The sequence below is a fragment of the Talpa occidentalis genome, unplaced genomic scaffold, assembly GCF_014898055.3.
Source record: "Talpa occidentalis isolate TD23 unplaced genomic scaffold, MPIMG_talOcc4v2.1 talOcc4.6, whole genome shotgun sequence".
NCBI lineage: Eukaryota > Metazoa > Chordata > Mammalia > Eulipotyphla > Talpidae > Talpa > Talpa occidentalis.
The window spans coordinates 22,404,817-22,427,951 of record NW_023604972.1 but is presented as its reverse complement, the minus strand read 5'-3'; the positions used below and the strand labels follow the sequence as shown (position 1 = coordinate 22,427,951).

Sequence of the window (23,135 nt, the reverse complement as noted above, 5' to 3'; positions counted from 1 at the left end):
CCCAGATGCATTTAAATTTAAAAGGGAAAAAAATGTCCCTTGTCTTGAGGAAAGTTTGGAAGGGAAAGCGAGTGGTTAGATGTGGGGTGGGGAGTCACTGGGTCTAATTTGTTGGATAATTCTCTCATTCACTGTCTCAGAAGTTACTGATAGGTGCTACAGGTAAACACAGTAGTGCTGATGAATTCTCATAGTACCAATGAAGTCATCTAGTGTCAGATGCTGGAACCCTAGACCCTGTAGTCCTGGTCCACTCCCTGCACCCCCTTCTTCCTCTCTCTGAGTCGCGTTTCTGCTGCGCTTCCAAAGGACAGAGCATCAATCGAGCATGTACACAATCAGGACCTAAGACTGTGTTACAGGTTGGGCGGGGAGGCAATGTGCTGGAGTGAGGCCATGAAAATCCCAAAGCAGGGGCCTCCTTGGTGGCGCAAGGGGTTAAATCTCAGCACCATCAAGCTATCGCCAGCCACTGCAGCATGAGTTCAATCCCCGGCCAGGGAGCTAGCCCATATGCTGCAAAGGACCTCTCCTGTCTCGTGCGCTGCTCCCCTCAGCAGTGTATTTCAGTAGATGTGCAGGTTCTCCTCACTCTGGTGAATCCTCTCTCACAGCCTCCCCTCCCCCCACATCTCTGGCCTATACCCCAGTTCTTGTATGCATAAATAAATAAATCAATCTTAAAAAAAAAAAAGAAATCCCAGAGCAGCAGTCTTAGCCTGACCAACATAAACCCTCTAAAGTTCCTACTAACCTGAAAAAGCAGTGGAAAGGCAGTAGATTTACTTCAAAACAGTCATCCAAAAAGCATTATGTTCTCTCTTGGATTTATGTCATCAGATATGTACCTGGATCCTGCTGCTGCATATGACATTGGTGTCTTGCCTGAGCCAATACCATCTTGTAGAAAGTGCTTGACATGTGATTTACCTGAGTTTAGATCTATGCTTAGGTTCAGAGCATCTGTGCTTAGGATCTATGCTAAGGTTTCATACCACTGGAAATCTAATGGACTCACAAATTTAATTTTTATGAGAAATAATAGGTTAGAGTGGGAGTTAGAGTTAAGAGTTAGAGTTATGAGTTAGAGTGGGAGCCACTCCCCCATGTAACACACACACACACAAACACTCCTCCATCCCTGTTGTTTTTCTCTATTCTCTATTTTCCTCATCTTTTCATTATCTTTATTCTGTTGTTGTTTTAGACCCTCCATTGTTTTTTCAGATTCCATCAGTGTTGTATGGACTGTTGCCATGAATCCCCCTCTGTCATGGTCTGCAGCTCCACTGAGTCACAGCTGCCTTCAAGGTGTTTTGTTCTGGCATTCAAACATACGGATTCGTTCATTGAATGTCTATTTCTCCCACAAGACTATAGGGTTCATAAAGGAAGGGATTTTTTTCTGTTTTGTTCATTGCTATAGTCCCAGCAGAGTGCCTGACTTTGAGAAAGTATTTGCTGAATATTGATTGAATGAAATACATAGATACTAGGTGCTAGTATAATTCTACTCTACAGCAATCATACTGATGAGAGGATACCATTTTAAAATGTAAAATGAGAGCTGTGTGATGCTTTCCTAATGTCCAGATAAGACATTAGGAAACCCTTCATTCTAGATGGCAGTGTCCATGACTTAATTCTTCCAGTTGATACCATAATGAGATATTTGACAAATTACCTGGAAGAAAATATTACCATTCTTTGAAATCTCATGGGCTGTGGACACTGCTCTCTAAAAGCAGAGTAAGATGCTTTGGTCTGAAGTGGTAGAAGAGGACAGGTAAAGATTAATAATGCTTACAGCTGAGGCCAAGCCCAAACTAAAAGCTGTCTGTAGGAATTAATCTTTGTTATAATATTACCATTCTGTGCATCACATACATTCTTTAGGATTCTCATGGATGCACACATGCTCCCATCTATTTAAATACAATAAATAATTTCAGCAAAGGTTTTTGAGGTTCTAAAAGTAGAGTAAAATCTACTTCTGGAAAATTATATACTACTATTAGATACAAAGCAAATCCACATTCACTTCACGTTACACTGGCTGTATCTTAGCCTTTAGTTGAAAAAAAAAAGTAATACTCGCTCACTTAGTAGGATGTAAAGGTGAATTTAATCGAGTCAACATATATTTAAAATAGCCCACAGAACAGTTCCCTGGCTTCATGTTGTCTTCACCTGTGCTCCATTTCTTCCTGTGTCTTGTTTCTTTTTCCTTTTTTCTAAATCTACTTTAGAATATATCTTGCTTTTTTTTTTTTTTTCTTTTCTCTACCATCTCAGACCTCAGATTTCCCTGCTGTCACTTCACACTAAAAACAAATGTGCTTTGTTAATACAAAGGATCACTCCTCTAGGGATAAATTTAATTTTGTTGCCAGCCCCATCTGTCTGAAGTATACACAAAGAAGTAGCCCAAGTCTACCATGGTGCCATTGAGGTACAGCTTTACACACTGGCCCACGTCGGAGGCTGTGTAGTGTTGGGGTTGTGTCAGTGGCAGTAGAAGGGGAGACATCTTTTTTCAGTGTTCTTTCCTATATTGTTTGAGTTTGTTATAACTGGAGTCCATAGTTTTTACCAAGACCACAGATAGCTGTGTACAATGGTGCATGTATTTTGTTTTACTTAACTTGGTTCAAAATGGCTTATTTTTTGTTTGGGGAAAACTGTAATTATAATCATTGCTATCAGGTATTGGTGAAAAGCCGTCTTCTCCTTACCATTTTCTTCTTAAAATTTATCATCTTGAAATGATTTATTTCCTAAGTTTTTGCATTCTCAATGTTTAAAAATGTTCTCTCTCTCTCTCTCACACACACACACACACACACACACCCCAAACCTCCAAACCAAAAGTACTTTCTAATGGTTAAAGCATGCCTTATACCTACAATTGCAAGAAACTCTTAGGTAACATACTCAAAGGCAGATTTTCTAGGTCCCATTTGTAGTCAAGAGGAATTTTTTAAATTAATTTATCTCTTACATCTCTGTTCATTTTTGTACAATATTTGATTTCTCCTCTCAGGTGTAGTCCCCATAATTATCCCACCACAATAGCCATGAATCATCACCACAGTCCCTTGTGGTCTTCCCTCCCGGGTTTTCCCCTCCCTCTCCCCTGCTATATGCCTAAGATCTATAGCTTACCTGCAAGTTTTGTTTCTGTATTTTGACCCTTTGTTCAGATTCCCTATATTTCTCCTATCAGTGAAACCATTCGATATTTTTCTTTTTCCTTCTGTGTAGTCGAGAGAGTCAGTAATTGTTTTTTTTTTAACTGCCTTAATGTCATAAAAGTGTCATTACTTCAGTTTTCCTTCAATCAGAACTTAAGCAATTTAGTTTTATATACTATTTAATATGATTATAATCTTAGACTTGTTCTGGATTTTGACCCTTTACTAGCCTGTTGATATTTTCTAGTCACTATTGATAGCCTTAGATTATTTTATTTTGCGAGTAATAAAACGCTCTTGAAAAATATAGGTAGATTTAAAATTTTGTCACCATTCTGGCCCTTTTACTGTCCATCCTGACCATTTCAGATTACTAAGGTTTGAGAAGGTTAACCATGATAGAATAATCACAAAGGGAAAAGTACTGGAGCCCATGACTTTGAGCTTTTTGGTTTAGGAAGAGTTACTGGTTTGCTTCTCTCCTTACGTAAAATGGAGCTCCTTTCAACCTGGTTCAGGTGACCTCTGGCCCCAGGTTGACATTGCTTCCAGGGACCCTCCTCTTTTATATCAGTCTCTCCCAGCCTCTGCATGAACTGACAAACTCACCCCGGGGAGACTTTCTATGAGGTTCCATCTAACAGCTTGAAAAGGAGTGTGCTTTTACTCTGCTTCCAGGCCTCTTGTTATACACATTGTTTTCACCATCATGAATCCAGTTTTCCCACTCCAGTTTTTTCCTTCCTATCCCCTGTCTATAACTTCTTACCAGTAAATCTGTCTCCATTCCAGATTAATTAAGTAAAATGAGTAGTTATGTGTAATTTTTGCCTATATCTTTTTTTCTACCAGGCTTGTCATAAACATGTTAGTGATTAGAAGATATAGGCTACTCCAACCAAGTTACTACCTTAAATATCACCAGAAGAAAAAAAGCAATAGTTGTTAAAAATACATAATATTTCTAAGAAATCATAGTAGTCCTTTGAGTGTTTTCTATAGGCCAGGAAATTTTCAAGGTAACTTCATGCATATTATTTCACTTAGCCCCACAACAACCCAGTTGAAGCAGGAATGACTGCTTTTCTTATCTGCATCAAGCAGAACAAGGAACTAGGACCCATCTTGTTCTAGGAAGGTGGATTTAAAAAATCATTTGCTTCCTTTTAGTCAGTATTGGCGTTTGGACAAACTACTTCAGTACAGTTTCATTCTCTGAGAAATGCAGAGCTTTTGTTTTCTTGGTCCTTCCCCCAAATCCATTTGTTGCAGTAGGTTTTCTATTCTGTCTTCAGACTGCTGTTGAGCATTTTGTCTCTGGCAATTTTAACACCTCCCCTCTTTTCTTTACCACCCACTGCAAGTGCATTCCAAGTGCTCTTAGCAAATGCTAAGAGCTCTCACCAAGTCCTCTGAGTGGCCCAAGCTCATTGACCAATGAGGAGACATGTCCATGTATAACCGAGTTACGCAGTTCCTGGGATCAGGGTGAAGGTTGCTTAAGCAAAGCTTTTGTTACTATTAGCCTTCGCATCCAGATTTCAAGACTGGAAAGGTAGGGGACACCTTATTTGTTTTAATTGTAGGAGAGGAAGAGATGGTTGTGTTTGGTTAATGTAGTTTAGATCAGATTGAATAAACAAATGATTTGTTTTATTTGCTTTTAATGGAAAGCCAAAAATGGGGGGGGGGTGGAGTTTATAAGAATTTTCAATACACAGTTTGCCTTGCTGACAGTAAGACCAAAATACTTATGAACATGTTTTAAAAAATCAATTTGTCTGCAGTTCCTCACTTTACACATTTGAAAAAAACTAGGCGTTACTACGTAAAGTCTTTTCTTTTTCTTTCTTTTTTTTTTTTTGCCACAGATCGTTGCTACATAAACTATGGGGTAAAAAGCAGGAGTTTATCGACAATTTTCACATTTCTTTTCCTTTCAGAATCTTTCTTTAGATAAGAAATCTGTGAGTCTAAGATACATGATGAGAAATAAGAAAAAATAATGGAATTAGCATTGTTACAAGTAGTTCATAAAGGTTAGTGATAATGACATTTCCTCGCTGGGAAAATTTCTGGTATAAGAAAAGTTTCTTATATCAATCATTTTTTTTCAAACCAATAGTAAAGTTTCTGAAATGGAATTAAGGTTAGGCCATATGTTTTAAAGAGTATACAAATTAGTTTCACTTTTATTGCAAATGAAAGTTTAGTTATATTTATGTACAATTTGAGATTTGTTCTGATTTTAACTTATAGACACCAGAGAAATAGAATCGTACATACTTGCTTCTCTATACCTGGCAATGGAGCCATTTGAAAAGCACCTAATGCTAATCCTCAAGAAGGACTTTTCATTCTGAATAAAATGTCATAATTCAATGTTGGGGCCAAATATCTATACAAGAAACTCCTATTATGCTTATTCATTAGGCTACATTTAATGTTTAGTATTAGAAGGTAATTTGAATTCAAAGAAAAGTAACTGATCTCCCATGATTACATTTAAGATGGCTTGATATGAGTTTGTATTTTATAATAGAAATTAGATAATTGTTTAAAAATATAAATGAGAGTACCATCAGTGCTTTTTAAAGGATTTCGTTAAAACTATTTTTGTCTACTTCGTAAAGAGTATATTTATAGCATATTTATCTCACATTCCCACTTATTATTTTTACATACTCATTTAAAAGACTGGTATCCGGAACCATTCTCCGTTTATTTAATTTGTTCAAAATGCTGTTTTGTGAGACGTCTACTGTCAAGATCATCCTCATAAGTCTCTTATTCTGGCTGACTCTTTGAGGGGAGGTGGCTGTGGATCACCCAGCAGTCGTAGAGTTAACCATTCACAGCAGAAAATACTTGCTAGCCATCTTCTCCAGAACAAGTAAACGCTGTTTCTCAATTCCAAGCTGAGGTTCAAAGGTTTAGACTAACTTCACAGATCAGAGGTCAGGCACGAATTGCTGCAATTTGTAGTTCAATTCTGCCGATATGACAGAATTTCACAGCTATGATGATTGCTTTTTTCCACTTCTGCACACAGGCCAAGCTGGGCAGTTAACAACGTCATTTGTACAAGTCAGCCCTTGGCACCTGAGTTTAATGAGTAACTAACTGGTGCCTTAAGTTTCACTGGTACAAGGTGCATATTATAAAAAGGGTCAAATGTCAGTGCGCAAAGATGGAGGGAGTGGGGAGTGATAGCCACTCAATAACCAGGAGCTATGAATCTTAGGTAGAGAATTAGTAATGTAGATAGATTTCAAAATCCTATTGCTATAGTGTAAATGTTAGTGTGTTCATTTTCTTTGCTACCAAAAAGAGATAGATGATTTTGCTAAAAGAGAAGAAAGAATGACCTGATTAGAGATAATCGAGAAATAGAAAGTGAAATTGCAGTCTCTGTTTACTCCATGGGGTCTCTTCTGTCTCAAGAGCTTTCTAAAATGTGACAGCTTTTTTCTCTTTTTTAAAAATTATTTATTTATATATATTTTACATCATTGTCCTTTTTGACGGGGGGATTTTTTTTTTTTTTACAGTGTTTGCTTTCTTTTCTCAGGTGTAGTCCCCATAATGTGACAGCTTTTTAAGAATCTAGGGAACAAGTCAGATAACCAGGTATTTCTGAGCCCATGACATTTAGAGTACCTAGCATTTTCTGCTCTTCAAATATTAAATTAATTAGTATTAAATTCTTATCTATAGTTCTAGTCCAGGGAAGCATACCTTTTACTATTTGAAGCTGAGTATTAGGACCATGGGAAACAAGTTCTAGGATAGTGGGCCTTGACAATCCATGGAATTGCCACTGATATCTGACTTGTTAAAAATGTCTCTAAAGCTGCAATATCCAAGCATGTCATTGTCATTTTGTTATAGCAAAATTTGAATTTTCTACTTTTTCCAGACTGGGGTACAAAAGCAATTGGATTCTTCCTTAGAGCTAAATAATTAAAGGCACAGATTTTGGTCTCAGATCTCCTGGGTTTGATTCCCAGCCTTATCACAAATGGCTAAAGGACCTTTGCAAATGGGTAGCCTCTCTGTGCCTTAACTTCCTCATCTCTGGAATGAGTGTAACTATTTGACTCACAAATCCTATGTGAGGATTTGACTCACAGAGACTGTCGTGACAAATAAGATGATGTATGTGAAATACTTAGCATGATGCCTGGTACATAATGAGCACTATACCCGTGAATGTTGGATTATTGATAATAAAGTTACTACCCTGTTTACTATCCCAACTCAGTTTAGAGCTGGACTTTGCCCTGTTCATTTCATGGGACACATCAGATTGTGCATAGTTGGAGAAGTTGATCTGGAAATGTTGTAGGATGCATTTCTTTTGGATATCATGGAAAAGCGTGTTTAAAAATTCCTCAGTTTCAAGGTTAGTGCTCTTTTCCCCCTCCTTGTTGCTATCACCATGGCAAAAACTCTAAAAAGATATATATCAATATCACCTGATTTCCTCTGAGAGTTGTTTTCTTTCTGCCCCTTGGTAAGAATATTCTAGCTAAAAAAAAAAAAAGTCCATAAGTGATTCCTAACCAGTGGGTCAAATTCTTCTATCCCTCATATATGGATTACATTCAGTAAAATTCGTGCTTCTCAGTATGCCAGACACAAAAATCTTAAGGGATCTTTTTCATTCCATTTCTTCCTTTTAATCCTACAGAAAATAAAAGTCATTTGAATAAAGTCATGATTTTTACTACCAGTGACAATGTGAAAATCATGTACTTAGCATTAAAATGTGGTTAGCAACACCTCATACTAATTAAAGCAATTAAGCACTGAGAAAGTGCATGGATAGGGCGGGGAGTACTGGATTATAGCAGTAATCAGACCTGAATTCTGCCTTAGGAAAGCTCACAAATGACTGGAGACTGCTAATATACCAATTATTGTAAGGCTAAGCCATATAAAATTACCAATATTCATTTGTTTTTGTCACTCCAAATGGCAATATCACTCCTATATCTTCTGAAAAGGAGTGAAGTTTGAAAATTTGTAAAAGCTAGCAAGGTAGGGGAATGGACAGGGCTTGCAGCATTGGGAACAGCATGTGTAGAGTTGAAAAGTGATGCAAGGTGAGGCTAGACAAATAACCAAATGTCTTCCTTGTAGGCCTCAATAAGGATATTGACTTTATTCTAAGAGCACTGGGAGGAGATGTGATACCATCATATAGTGTGCTTTTTATTTGTTTCATTTTTGAAGTTAACTTAGTAATTACTTGAGATTAACTTTAAAAGAATGTGTGTTTCTTAAAAGTCAGTCTGCTTGCCAAGAGATCCACTGTAGCTCTAAGAGTGGATGGGGCCAAATCAATTGAGAGACTTTTGTAGCTGGAGCTGGTGGTTGGCTGTTTGTTTATAAGATGATTTCAAATGTATTGTCTTAGTTTATCCTTATAACAACACTCCCATAATATGAAGCTCATATTATCAGCTTTAGTGTCCAGGTGAGGAAGCAGTCCCAAGGGAACTTTAGGTCTGGCATCCATGGGTATTGGCAGTTGGTCTATCCTAAGAAAAAATTCGTTTTTAGGAAATGGAGTTCTCCTTCCTTGGTGTAGGATAGAGGTGAGAAAGAAATGTTTAGCTTTGGTTTATTGACTGAGAGTTGAGTAAGCAAACATGATATAGAACTTGATATTAGATGGGGCATCTTTTTTTGGAAAAAAATAATTTTTTTAAAAGATTTATTTATATATGCATACAAGAGCTGGGGTATAGGCCAGAGGGGGGGGAGTGAGAGGACTCACCAGAAACAGAGTGGGGAACAGAACAGGCAGTTTGACTGAAATACACTGCTAAGGGGAGCAGCGGGCTAGTCAGGAAAGGTCTGCTGCACCATGTGGGTAGCTCCTTGGCCAGCCAGGGGGATCAAACTCATGCTGCAGAGGCTGCGGACAGATTCATAGGTTGCATCTTAACCCCTTGAGCCACCAGGGAGGCCCCAGAAAAAAATATAATTTTAAATTTCATGTATTAATTTATATTCTGCCTCATTCCAAAAGTGGATTTGAAATGGCTTTCAAAACTAGGACTGGTGATACAGGACAAAAAGAGAGTGTATAAAATCAGCACCTACTAATTAAGATGAGGCCATAGGTATTATAAGTCTAACAAACTTACGGAATCCTAGGCAACAAACAAAAACAAGTCAGTTGTTCTGTTTAGAGGAGCTGTTTCTTCTACTGGAATTTGAAGATGTCTTCATTGGGTCTTCACGAAGACTGTAGGTTAATGTGAGCAAAGGCCATTGCTGTTTCACAGAATGAGGAGTGACTGAGGGGGTGAGAGTGAATTACAGTGTCTGGAGGACACTTTTCTTTAGAACCTGCCCTACGAATAGTAAATCTCATTGTGGAACCTTCAGTAAGACGGCTTGTTCCACAGAAAATCAAAGATTTGGGCTTAAGCTGGACTTCTCAATTGAGGTGCTTTTGGGGTACCCAATACTGTGTCAGGATAGATGTGAAGCCACAAGATAAGCATGCCATGTGGGTTTTGTTTGAAGACTTGTGACTAAACAATACTATACAGTGTATTTGGAGTCATTCTAGAAAATCAAATTTTTCTGGAAACAAGTAATTGAGCCTTCATGTTTTATTTTGGGGAAATTTTCTGTAACTTGAATAGCCATGAGAGATGGATCAATAATCCTTCTTTTCCTCATTCAGATATAGCACAAAACAATATAAATCTATAATTCTACTTACATATTAATAATTATTTTCCATTCCTAAAGTTTATATATCCATTATTATGATAATTTTTAAAGGAGAAATTTTGCTATTATGCAAAGAAAGAAGACACAATTCTGACAAGCATGTGCCAGGAATCATGCTTTATAAATATCTTCTCTCTTCCTTATACGATCCTGCAAAGAATTATCTTCACTTTATGGGTGAGGAAACTGGGACTCAGAAAAGTTGAATAAATTTATCTGAATTCTTTTAGCTAGTTAATGAATGGTACAGTAGCCTGAATTTTATTCTGCTTTGACAGGGTCTAATTATTTTCAGCTCCCATCTGTAATTTGCTGGTCATTCGGTTTTATTCAAGATGCAGCATTTAGAGAATGCTCCTCACACACTTGGGTGTGGATTATATCCTTTGAGAAGTAAATAGTTTAACAGCTATTACTCTATGGTTTATTTAAGGGTGTGACTTTTTAAAAAGTAGATCATTGATAATAAGGATTAAAACTAGCTCATGGTTTAGTTTTATTGCTTATATTCCCCTAAGATTATGAAAACCACTGAATGCTCTGCCTGTCACTGCAGTATGGAGCTGTACTGACTTTAGAGACCATTTAATTGGCAGGCACCAAGAGTGTTCCCTGTAGTCTTAAAAACCCAATGGTGTCCTGGCACTGCGCGGTGAACAGTGGATCAGATGGGGTGGTGAGCTGGACGTGCTTCTGCATGTCATACCCTACCTCCACTTCAAACAGCACCTGTTTTTTTGGCAAAAGAAAGGGTGCTGTACCTTAACGCGTGTGCACGCACACACACACACACACAGACTGTTTGAACAGTATTGGTCATCTAATTCCTTTATTTTCTTTGGAGAGCAAGCTTTGGTTCAGATAAAAAAAAATCTATTGCTTAAGAACATAGAACAAGGCATGACAGGATACTAGTCTTCTGTGGTGCCCAGTCTGGTATTGCAACCATTGCACCATATTGAATCTTACAGATTTGGGCTCTTAGAACTTATCTGGAGCTTCAGGTTGCTTGAGGAGGACTCTCAGTAGCTGGGAGAGAATATTCTTAAATCAGGCCAACTATATTCCAGATGTGAAATAAAGGCAAAATTTCCGTGCTTATTGGGATATGTTTTTAATGTCTTACCCGCAATATCCTTATCTTGAACTTAAGTCCCCTTAATTGGAATAATTTCTATATCATAACTTTTCAGATTATCCTAAGACCCCCACCTCATATTTTTCATAGTGCTCTATGCAAAGGACATCCTCAGAAGAGCCTGGAACTACACATTTAAGTTAGAACAGCAGGTTACTTTCATAGCAACTCTGATGAATTGGCAGTGTGTGACAGGAGTGGTTGTTTTAGTGGTTTTTGAGTCCATCTCTCTGGATTCAGCAGGAAAAAGTGTGATGATTCATTAGTGATATGTAATGTAAGCGCCCAAATTGGGGCAGGTGGTCCATGAGCTGGATATTCTCATCTCTGTAAAGGGCACCTCCTCCTTTTTGTGAGTTTATAAACATAAAATATAGGCTACATCCAAATTCCTTCCCAAACATTGTGTTGTTCATTTTAAAGTCACATGTGCACTAAAGAAAGCAGAGGGGAAAAGTATAACAAATGAAGATAATATGGAAATAGAAAACATTTCAGGTAATTTTTTTTTATGCCTTAGGATTTGCCTCAACGGATACTCCAAAAGTTGAACTGAGAAATACGAAGCAAGCTGCCTGAATTCCCTGTGTATTCTTGTCCTACATCTAATAAAGGACAGATCAACTTGGTGGGTTTTGGTGAGTATACTAGTGTCTTTTTCTCCTGCACTTAAGGAAAACCATAAATTGTTATTATTAATCAGGCAGGATATCTGCTGCTTACAATGCGTGCCTGGTATGTGTTTATGCAGTAACATTAGTGGCACATACAATGTGGCAGGTTATCTTGAACCCACAGTAAATCCTATTTCTTTGTTCAGTTGACATCTTCGTGACCCAGGAGGAAAAACCACTACTACTGTGTGCATGTGTGAACATATTCAGGGCTAAGAGAAGAGGAACAATTGTGTGTTGCTCATAAATCTGCTCCTTCCTCTCCTACCCCCCACATTGAAGTCAAGGGTATTTCAATCAGAGTTGGTTCTTTTTTTAAATGTTAGACACAAAGAAGGGCCTTTGTATAGCTATATAGAATACTTGTATGTTCTTGAAAAATCTTCATACCTTGTTTCCTCACCTGTCATATAAGGTAAAAATAACTGTCATGTCAGACAAATCACAGTAATCCTGTGAATTATAACATGTAAATGTGCAGCTATATAGCTCTACAGATAGAAGGGATTGTTATTCTGTGGGTGGTAAACCTATGTATGCTGCAGCAGGGTTGCAGAACAGGAAGGAAAGAGGCTACTCATATCAGTTTCACCCTGAACCATGCATGTCCGATCCATCAGTCACAGCGGTGACCCTTGTAGCTCTGAGAAGTGGGGACAGCTCCTAATATGTTAGGGAGGGGCTACTAATGACACTGATGTGCCCAACAATTTCCTCCTTTCCCCTAAAACTCCCTTTTCACATCTGCTAGTTTCAGAGACTCTGAGAACTACATTTTTTTAATATGATTTTTTTTCATTTTTATGAAAGCATACTCATTAAGGAAATCTAGAAATCAAAGAAAAATATAAAAATGACTTAGAATCCCACAATCCAAAGAGAAACAAATTAACACTACGGTACTCCTTTTTCATTTGATTTTTATATTTTAAAATATTTTATACATATTCTAAAATTTATAACATAGTTGAGAACATGAAATAAGTATTCTGGTCTATAACTGTGCCATAATATGCTGAGCTGTTTCCATAGTGTTGAGTATTATGTTTCTTGCATCATATGTAGATGGAATTTTTCCATTATATTCATTATGTTATAAATACCACCACAGTGAACCAAATTTGACTATAATTTTACTCTGTCTCTGATTACTTTCGTGGGGTAAATTTCTATAAATGGAATCATCAGCTTAATAAGAATAAACTGAAATGTGTTGACCAAATTAGACTCACTCTTCTATCTCTCCCCATTCATTATAGGTGTTCATTTCATGGCACATGCAGAAAGATTGCGTTCTAGGGGCCCCCCTGGTGGCGTAGGGGTTAAGTTTCAGTGCTGTAACCACTATGGCCTGAGTCCAGTCCCCGGCCAGGGAGCTAACCTACCTATGGCGCAGCAGACATCTCCTGTCTTACCTGATGCCCCCCCTTAGCAGTGTATTTCCATAAATACACTCTTCTGCTCCCCACTTTCTGGTGAATCCTCTCACAGTCCCTCTACACACCCCCTCCCCATACCTCTGGCCTACACCCCAGTTTTTCTATGCCAAATAAAAAAGAGAAAGATTGAGTTCTATCAATTTAAGAAAGTTTAAAATTATAAATATTTCATAGAAATTCAGAAATAAAAGCCTAGTCCTCCCCCTTGCCCACCTCAGTCCTTGCCAATGTGGGGCCTTGAAAGTAGAAAACATTGTCATCCAATTGACGATGTGCATCAACCTTAATCTGTCAGGTCTGGTTCTGGGAAAAGCATATCTGAGACCTGCATTCATTCACTTGGTATTTCTTACCACCACTTTTGTTCATTTCTGTACTGCATTCTTCAGAAGAACAAAAGGAAATATTTTCATTGTCTAGGAGATGCTTTGTTTGCTTGGCAGGCCAAACAAACACAAATTCAGTAAAACTCAAATATTTGGATGCGTCGCTCAACTTCTCCGTTGTTACTTCTTTAAAGTAAGAGGCTTGGGCCTCCCCGGTGGCGCAGCGGTTGAGCGCTGGGTTGCGAAGCTGCCCGCGGCCTCTGCGGCGCCGGTTCCATCCCCGGCTGCTCCCCAGGCACCTCAGGAGGGTCCCACATGGCACGCAGACCTCTCCTGCCGCCCGCTGCTCCTCTCAGCAGTGTACTTCGGTCCTTCTGCCTGCTCTGCTCCCCGCTCTGGCTCTGGTGGATTCTCTCACCCTCCTGCCCTTCTGACTGTACCCAGTGCTTATATATATTTATTAATTAATTAATTAATTAATCTTTAAAAAAATAAGAGACTTGTCCATATCTGAAGAATATCTGATGTGATTTTAGTAAAAACACCTATGTGAGTAGATCATGTAGTGAAAAACAATTAAAATCAGTATGTAGATCTCTAAATTTACTTGTGAAAGCACATATAACTTCCATTCTTGGGCAATGAAGATACATCAGTTGTTTTGGAGAGAAAAGTTTCCCTGCACTATTAGTAAAAATTTTTTGAAGTTAATGATTTCTTTTAATGTAACACTAAAGATGTAGGAAACCCTTCAAGATCGCCTCTAAAATTTCCTTTAGCTCAACATCTGTAATTTATAAGTAATAAAATACCAAATGCTGAGGAGAACCAAGAATAAGATCTTAAACTGATGCATTTGACAGATTAGTTCTGTATAAATCTTCATTCTCACCCTGGCATCACTGCCTTCCAAACATACACTAACTTGTACTGTTCATGGAATTTTGGAACATATCAAACTGGTTCAAGGAGCGAATAAGTTCATAAATATTCAGCTACCTTTCACTATTACTGCATACACACCTACCAAAAAATGTTGTAATTGCATGACTCAACCACACTCCTGCTCTGAGCCATTTCAGAGAGAGGGTCAAACTCTGGTAAGAATGTCTGCCACCGGCCAATTGATCTTTCTCCATGTGGTAAATTATCCCTTACAGATGAGTATAGAGTAGATACATCATGAGTACTTTTTTGATTTGTCTCTTAGATTTTGTTCCCTTTTGTAATACAAATTTCTTTTGTACACACACACACACACACACACACTTCCAACACCTATGTAAATGTTTTTGTTTTACATAGGTGTTGAAACAGTTTCTAAAAGCATGAAGCAACTATAATAAAACCTCAGGCTAGCTCTAATCCTAATCCTATAACAACAAGGACACTTTTGGACTAGATCTCACAGTAAAAAGTCTCATCTGCTACTATGTTGGTCATCTGTTCTCTGCACTTTGAATCACAAACAAGATGAAAAAAGTTGCATAACATAGACCATCATTTTCCTAATTTTGTTCTTAAAATTCTGTGCTCTTTCCTCCTTCTTAGGCCTTGTATTAACTCTGGTTTTTCATGACTCTTTATTGTGGTCAATATGCATAACATAAAATTTACCACTTGAACCATTTTTAGATATACAGTTCTGAGGCTTTAAATATATGTTGTACAACAATCCGCCTCCAAAACTTTACCATCTTCTCACACTCATATATCTGTACCCATTAAACATAACTCCCATTCCTCTGTCCCCCTAGCTCCTGGCAACAACCATTCTACTTTCTGTCTCTATGGATTTGATTGTTCTAGGTATCTCTTATAAGTGGAATTATACAACATTTGACTTTTTGCATTTGGCTAATTTCACTTAACATAGTGTCATGGTTTATTCATATTGTAGCATATGTCAATATTTCCCTCCTTTTTAAGGCTGAATAATATTCCACCATGGATATAGACCATATTTTATCCATTATGCAGTGATGAACATTTGGTTTATTATCACCCTTTGGTTATGTGAATAATACTGTTATAATCATGGGTGAGCAAATATCTGCTTGAATTCCTGCTTTCAATTCTTTTGGATATATACCCAGTAATGGAATCAGTAGGTCGTAGGTAATTCTCTGTTTAAGTTTTTGAGGAGTCACCATACTAGCTTTCACAGCAACTGTACCATTTTCCATTCCCACCAGCAATGCATAGGACTGCAGATGCTCCACATCCTTGCCAACACTTCTTGTTTTCTATTGTTTTTTATAACTGTCATCCTAATAGGTATAAAGTTGTACATCACTGTGGTTTTTGACTTGCATTTCTCTAGTGATTAGTGATGTTGAACATCTTTTCATTGGCTTGTTGGCTATTTGTGTATCATCTTTAAAGAAATGTCTATTCAGATCTTTGCCCATTTTTAAACTGGATGTTTTATTTTGTTGTTGCCGCATAGTTATTTATATCCTGTGGATATGAATTCCTAGTATTTTAAGGAATTATTTTCTCCCATTCCTTGAGTTGCCTTTTCATTCTACTGATCATCTTCTTTGATTCACAAATGTTTTTCATTTTGATGTATACCAATTTATTTTTCTCTTTTTTGCCTGTGCTTTGATGTCATGTCCAAAAAATCAATGTTGTGGCAAGTTTTCCCTTTATACTTTCTTCTAAGATTTTTATAGTTTTAGTTCATTGGTCTTTGATCCCTTTTGAGTCCATTTTTGCAAATAGTATAAAGGCCAGGATTGTTTTAAAAGAGAAACTTTTTTTCAAGATTTATTTATTTATGCATACAAGAGCTGAGGTACAGGTCAGGGTGTGGGTGGGGTGGGTGAAAGGATTCACCAGAGACAGTGGGGAACAGAACAGGCAGATTGACTAAAATACACTGCTGAGGGGAGCAGCGGACTAGGCAGGAAAGGTCTGCTGCGCCATGTGGGCAGCTTCCTGGCCCGGAATTGAACTCTGTTGCAGAGGCTGCGGATAGCTTCATAGTGCAGTGCTTAACCCCTTGCGCCACCAGGGAAGCCCATAAGGAGGAACTTTTCTAAGTCTACCAAGTTTTAGTGAAGATGTGTGTCAGCCAGTTAAGCAGGTAACACATATATTCATGCCCAATGCTCATCTTCAATTATTTTTCCTCTAATGTGGGCATAGGTGGTTTCCCAGCAGACAGGTGAGAGAGAGCTAAAGCCTAAAGCCATTGGGGAACTAAGGGCTCAGTTCTGGTAGCTAGGATACAGCAGTGAGGCAGGGCTGGGATCAGCCAGCATTTTGATGTAAACATGTTCAATGAAATCACAAACAAAAGAACAGCAGAGGTAGACAGAGGTTTTTTTGTTTGTTGGGCTTTTATTTTTAGGCTAAGAAGAAAAAGTGTTTTTTGTTTGTGTGTATGTGACATATATACATTTACTTGTCAGCGGAGGGAGAAGACACTCCACACTGGATGTGGCTGTGAACTGTGAACCACTGTAAATAAAACCATCTTTTGTACAAAAATTTCTCTCCATGCTGCTTTAGCAAAACAGAACTAGATTAGCCACAGTTATGTGGGCAGACTGTTTCCAAAACATTTATCCTAGTTCTCTTTTATTGTGGGCAGAACCTAGGTGTGTTTACAGTGTAAAATGTGAAGGTCTGCATAGCCTTCACTTGCAGCATCTTGAGAAGTAAGAAGAAAACAACCTTGTGTAAGCTGCTGCCTCACCTAGTATCACCAGGACCAAAGGTCTGTGCGGGCTGATCGCCGATGAACTTGGTGATAACCGCACAACAGTCATGTTAGCTCATGCCTTTAGGATTCTCTATGTGAATTAGATTCTCCAGACTGGAACATGGTATTGGAAGTGGGTGTCCAAACTTCAAATAAATAAATGTCAAATCTGTTAAGACTGACTTCAAGATCTATGAGAAACAAGTTGACCCAATCCACCACATCTTGGTTTTCATGGGGACTGGCTTTTAGAGAAACTGTTTGCTGCTGCAGGTCCCCAAACTCTTTGCCATAAACAAGGATTTGGAGAGAGGGGAAATAACTAAGCCAATTAAATTTTCCAATGCAGGGTGGGATAAAAGAAGCCATGCTTTCTAAAAACAGTTTGCGAGACGGTATACTTTATTTCCCTTGAAGCATTAAAGTCATTTCACACTTTATTAACTCAAAGAATATCCAGTATTTCCCTCTGAGACTGGGAATAAATGACTAGCTCAAATTAGGGCTGTTTTTTATTGGTATGTTATTTTATCACTCGAAATATTAACTCTAAGTGCACTCAATGAAAGTAGAGACTGCATGTGACACGAACAGCAATTATATTCTGACAGTAGCCCAGCAGGTTAATATGCATGGAAAGTCATAAGCTAGACATCAGAATATTTTATTCTAAACACTCTAGGTTCAGTAAAACCCTGGATATATATTTTATGCTCATTTCTATTTTTAAGTCTTTCGTGAATTTCTTTAATATTATTCTGCTGTCCGTGTAGCTTTTGTAGTCTGTAACTTATGTAAATTTTGAAGTAACTTGAGCTACCTAGTTAAATTATAGCAATTTTAAAAACTGGTTAGCCTCCCCCCTCTTCATCTTCCTCTCCTTTTAATAAATATATTTTCTCAGAATAGAGCAGCTTTGGCTTTTTCAAATATCTACAAACTCTACCTCATAAAAGCATAAATCTAGCATTTGAATAATTTGTAATTGACAAACTCTCATCCCTTTCCTAGTTTTAAATCATGTCACTAAATTTTGTGCAAAGAGTGAATGTCCATGAAAAAGTGGTGTGTCAGGGCTGTGTGTGTTTATTTAAACAACGATTAAAGCAAACAGGTAATCAGAGTCCTATCACTCTATTTTTGTCCTACTCTGGTGTATACCTCTTAACATAGGTAATTACATTAGACAACCAGGAATATTGCATGAGAATTTGAGAGAAAAATATAATTAAGAAAAGGCAAAAAAGAAAAATGTTTAAGGGTGAAAGATGGCAGGTGGTGGTGACTTTCCTTCACTAAAGCCAGAGGTCCTATGCAGGGTCCCCACCTTTGCCCACTTCTCAAAAAGAGGTTGTTTCTTTGTGCTGTAGATTCTCATGGCACATGGAGAGTCGTTATCAGATGACCAACCTTAGATTTCATATAGAGGCATTTGTGAATTTCTGTATTATAGTGTAGCAAATTAATTTATGACCCACTTTGCAACTTCTCAAGAACCACCACAGCAAAACAGAAAACTGCCCAGGAGCAGAGTAATACCAGGTAGAAAAGGACCCTATCCCAATGACAGCTTGGGTACAAGCCTAAGCACCCAGATGCTCAAAATTCATGCTCAGAAGAGCATTTAGCAACTGTCTTTGGTCAGGCTCTGCCTATGTACCTATTTCCTTGCAGAATCGAATCTCTATCAAATGCCTGAGCTAATAGAAGTAAAGCATCCATAGCTGAGTGGAACTTAACCAGTGCATACTTTATCAAGAAGGGTCTAAAGAGGCTAACAATTGTATTCAGTATAGTCCATCAGTGGTTGGTGGTTGGTGTGGCTTTTGCCCTTGCCACTGCTGAAATCTGAACTGTATATTAGAAATGTCAGTTCCTCTGCCACCCCCACCCCCACTCCCACCAAAAGTTGGCCTATCCATTCTTTAGTGGGCTGTTTTGGCAAACACACTGCTGAACAATACTTGGTATGATTATTTGTACATACTGCTAGGTGCAGGTAAACCACAAAAGTTGAATATAGATAAATAGAAAAAATGTCAAAAGTTATTTGCTAGTAATAATATATAATAATAAAATTATTTTTATAGCTTTGTCCTATTGAGTTTCTTATAAAAGACTTCACTCAGTTATTGGTTCATTCGTTCATTCCTTTCTTTAAACATTCATTCAGTGCTAGGCACTTGGGGACACCAAAATAAGGGTCTCTGCTTTTGAAAGCTTCAGTTATATGAAGGTTATGAAATAAGCCATTTGTTTCGATTTTTCCCTTACATTTAAACAGTGTAGAAGAAAGTGGAAATAGTATAGAATATCTAAAATCACTTCAAAATCAAGAGTGATTTTTTTTTTTTTTTTTGTGTAGAAGAACTAGGGTATAGGCCAAAGGTGCGAGGGTAGGGGGTGATGAGAGGATTCATCAGAGACAGAGTGGGGGGCGCAGAACAGGCAAATCTACTGAAATACACTGCTGAGGGGAGCAGCAGGCAAGACGGGAGAGGTCTGCTGTGCTATGTGTGGTAGTTACCTGGCCAGGAATTGAACTCAGGTCATAACAGTAATAGCACTGAGACTTAACCCCTAGGCCTCTAGGGAGTCCCCAAAAGTGTGATCTTTTCCATTATTTAGAGACCTTTGTTAGATGACCCCATTTCAAAGAGTCCTTTAAAAATGTAATACAAAACAAATGAAGTTGTATTCACAAATACCTGCCACAGGATGGCCCAAGTTCTTTCTATACTAATCAACTCTGGGTTCTTCCTTTCTTTGGCAAGTTTTAGGTTTTAGGCTTTAGCCTTATAGCCATACCTTAGCTAGAAGGACCTGTTATTAAACTTTCTTTTTTGTTTCTCACTATAGGCCAAAAAAAAAATAGTCTAAATATCTCTAAAGGGAAAAAGCTAGATGAGGGAGAACAACATCAAAACATTTAATAAATAAAAAAGAAACAATGCATTGTGAGTTAGTTAGAAGTTGAATTTAGTGCATGTCTTTGTCCTCCACTAGAAAGCTCACTTCCCTTTAAAATTTTTGTCACCAAAAAAAAAAAAAATATAGTCATGTTGTCATGAAATACTACTGTGGTATTTGTAAGTGTTTTTAACACTCAATTTAAACATTTATAGAAGAATATAACTATGGTTTATTCAATGTTGAGCATGTTCCTGGCCAAATGCTATTTCACTGCAACTCCTTAGGCTTTGTGATACCAGGACACCAACATAAAACAGGATCTGGTTTTTTTCTGTGGTAACAGATATTGTTTCATAGTCACAACTTAAATGACTAATGTTAAACAAACAGAATCAGAAGGTCACACCTATAACCGAAGCTAATGTTTGACTATGTCACTCTATTCAGAGCCTTTAACAAGTAATTTGTCATTTTTCTTACAAAGAGACTTACCATATCCTTGTATACTACTAATTTGACAGACTGCCAGAAGGGGATTAGAGCATATATCCCAGAGAGCAAGTACTCATGCATGCTATGACAGTGATAATAGGCCACACTGCTGCTATATCACTACTATAACTACCACTTGCAAACTACTAATTCTCTGAAATGGGGGGAAGGGGAACAGCATTTACACATCATCATAAAGACCATGTAGTTTATATTTGCAAATTGTTCACTTTCTAAAAGTTTTGCCATAAATGCAAGAATCCGAACAAATGAAAAGAACAAATTTTTGAATTTGAAAAAAACACACTGTATCTTATCTGGATCTCTGCTATATCTGAAATGTCTGGCTTTTGTGTTGCTTGAAACATAAGCAGAAGCTATTATCATATAGAAGTTAAATGAGAGGTTATCACCCCCCTAATAACACTTCTTTAATTATCTCTTATTTACCATAATCTGTGATTTTCGGCTAAGCTCACAATCACTCTTATTCTCAGTTTCTTTGTCTAGAAAATGGGTCTGATACTTTTGCATAGTTGTATAGGTAGGTGGATGTGTACTGTATTTGCCAGAGTATGATATATGATAAAATTAGTTCTAAGTGTAGGAGGATAAGAAGAGCTTCACTCTTGCAGAATTTCCATCTGCCTCTAAATATAATTAAAACTGGCATTTGCAGATTTCCAGTCCTTGTCCATCATCATTCCTGGGGTTCTGTTTTGACCCATGGCCCATTGTTGCTTGTATACTTTTCAAAGTCTCTGTGATCTTGGCGCTCAATACAATGTTTGTGGAAAGAACACTTGTGACCTCTTGGTTGACTAGTCCCTTGTGGCTGCCCATCTTCCCTTGTGGTGTTCCCACTGCTCATTCCTCTTTCCTTCACCCACCTTTGGTAGACTAAGAACCCCAAGGACCGTGCAGTAGTCTCCAAGCACCTAGCACAGGCTGGTATACACCAAGTGTCTAATCCGTGTTTCAGTGAATGAATGAACACACACACAATTCTGTTTGGTCATCGGTTTCATCAGAAAGATCCCTGCTTTTTGCCTAGGGGACTGTGGAGGTTGATTTTAGTGCCAATGAATCTGGCTGTGTTCTAGAATCGCATTTTTAGTGATTGTTCATAATATGTCTTTTAAGCAAGTTTTTAACTCTTTGAGAAAGTTTCAAGTGTTAAAAACCAGGCTGCATGCAGTTTTTGCATGTCCATAAAGCATAAGAATTTGGGTTTAAATGAGGCACCTTGAGGAGAGCTTGGCAGATCTTTACCTGATGTCAGAAGTGGCATTTGTATGACCTAGGCCTGTCGGTTTGCCTGTGGTGACAAATCAGTTTAACAGCTGAATCGGTCTGGTAGGGCTTTAGTATGGTAGTTGTTTGGTTTGAAAAATTAAACTGCTAGGTTTTGAACCAGATTAAATGAGTAGTTTAGTATCAGAGAGTTACTACCTTGGACCTTTGAAAAATGTTGCACATTTCTCAGTAATTAGAGCCAGATTAAGTCATCCAATCCATGCTTTGGTGAAAAGTATAAAATAACTTCTTCTCCCACTATTTAATTAGTACCTGCCAGGTGCAAATATATATACTGTTTATAACTCCAAGTTAGTCAAACTCCATCAGAAATTTTCAGCAGGAGGCAATTTTGTCCTCAGGAGACATTTTTGGTTGTCACAACCTGGGGGCAGGGCCTCTAGGCGGGAGATGCCGGGGATGCTTTGAAACATCCTGCATTGTGTGGGGCAGGCAGTTCCCACAATGCAGAATTATCACATCCAATGTTAAGAGGGAATGAGATTGAGAAACACTGGATTAAATGATACCCAAGTTCTCTTTGCAGCTCAAATTCTGGGATTTTGTGAAATTAGATAATGTATGTGAAAGAATCTTATAAATTGCAAAACACTGTAAGTTCAGGCTACTATTACCTAAGTCATTGCTGCTTCTCTTCCTCTACTCTCCTTCTGGTATCTACCGGCCCATCCACTTTCTGTTCTTGCCAGATCCCTCAAAGGTTTAGGTCAAAGGAACCAAGATAAGGGGTGGAACGAGAAGTCCCTCCTACTGCATGTCCTCAATTTGGGAAAACATTAATCCAGGAGGCAGATGGGTGCCGGAGTTGCAAGTTTCATGTGCAGTTTTTTTTTTTTTTTTTTCACTTTTTTCCAGAATTACCCTATTAACTTATTGAAAAAAAGGATGTGTGTAATGCTCATTTAAAGAGAACAGATACTTGCAGGATTCTGATGTGCTGCCAACTCCTGTAGAAAATTACCCCACTCCTTCCCTTTGGGGGGGTGGCTTTCCCCCTCTTGTGGTGTACAGGTTCCCTGGGAACCACCGCAAAATGCCTCATTTTCTGGGCTGTGTTGATAGAAATGCCTGGGAAAAGTGAGCCTCTGGGCTTTGTATCTATTTATCAAACAATCATCCACTGAATGATGTGCTTTACCATAACAAAACCTGTACAAGAATCAACATCATTTAA

The 23,135-nt window shown here is 38.0% G+C and overlaps 1 protein-coding gene across 9 annotated transcripts in view; it reads left to right on the top strand.

The window, feature by feature from the left end:
• Nucleotides 1-23,135, top strand: part of RBM47 (RNA binding motif protein 47) — a 148,073-nt gene that overhangs the window by 108,333 nt on the left and 16,605 nt on the right. For 8 of the 9 annotated variants that reach the window (XM_037530603.2, XM_054688327.1, XM_054688326.1 and 5 more), the window contains one exon: nucleotides 11,609-11,726. The gene's annotated coding sequence lies outside the window, so the exon portion shown is untranslated. Of the gene's footprint in view, nucleotides 1-4,709; nucleotides 4,750-11,608; nucleotides 11,727-23,135 lie in introns of those variants that run through there. The other variant, XM_037530605.2, reaches the window with a different exon arrangement.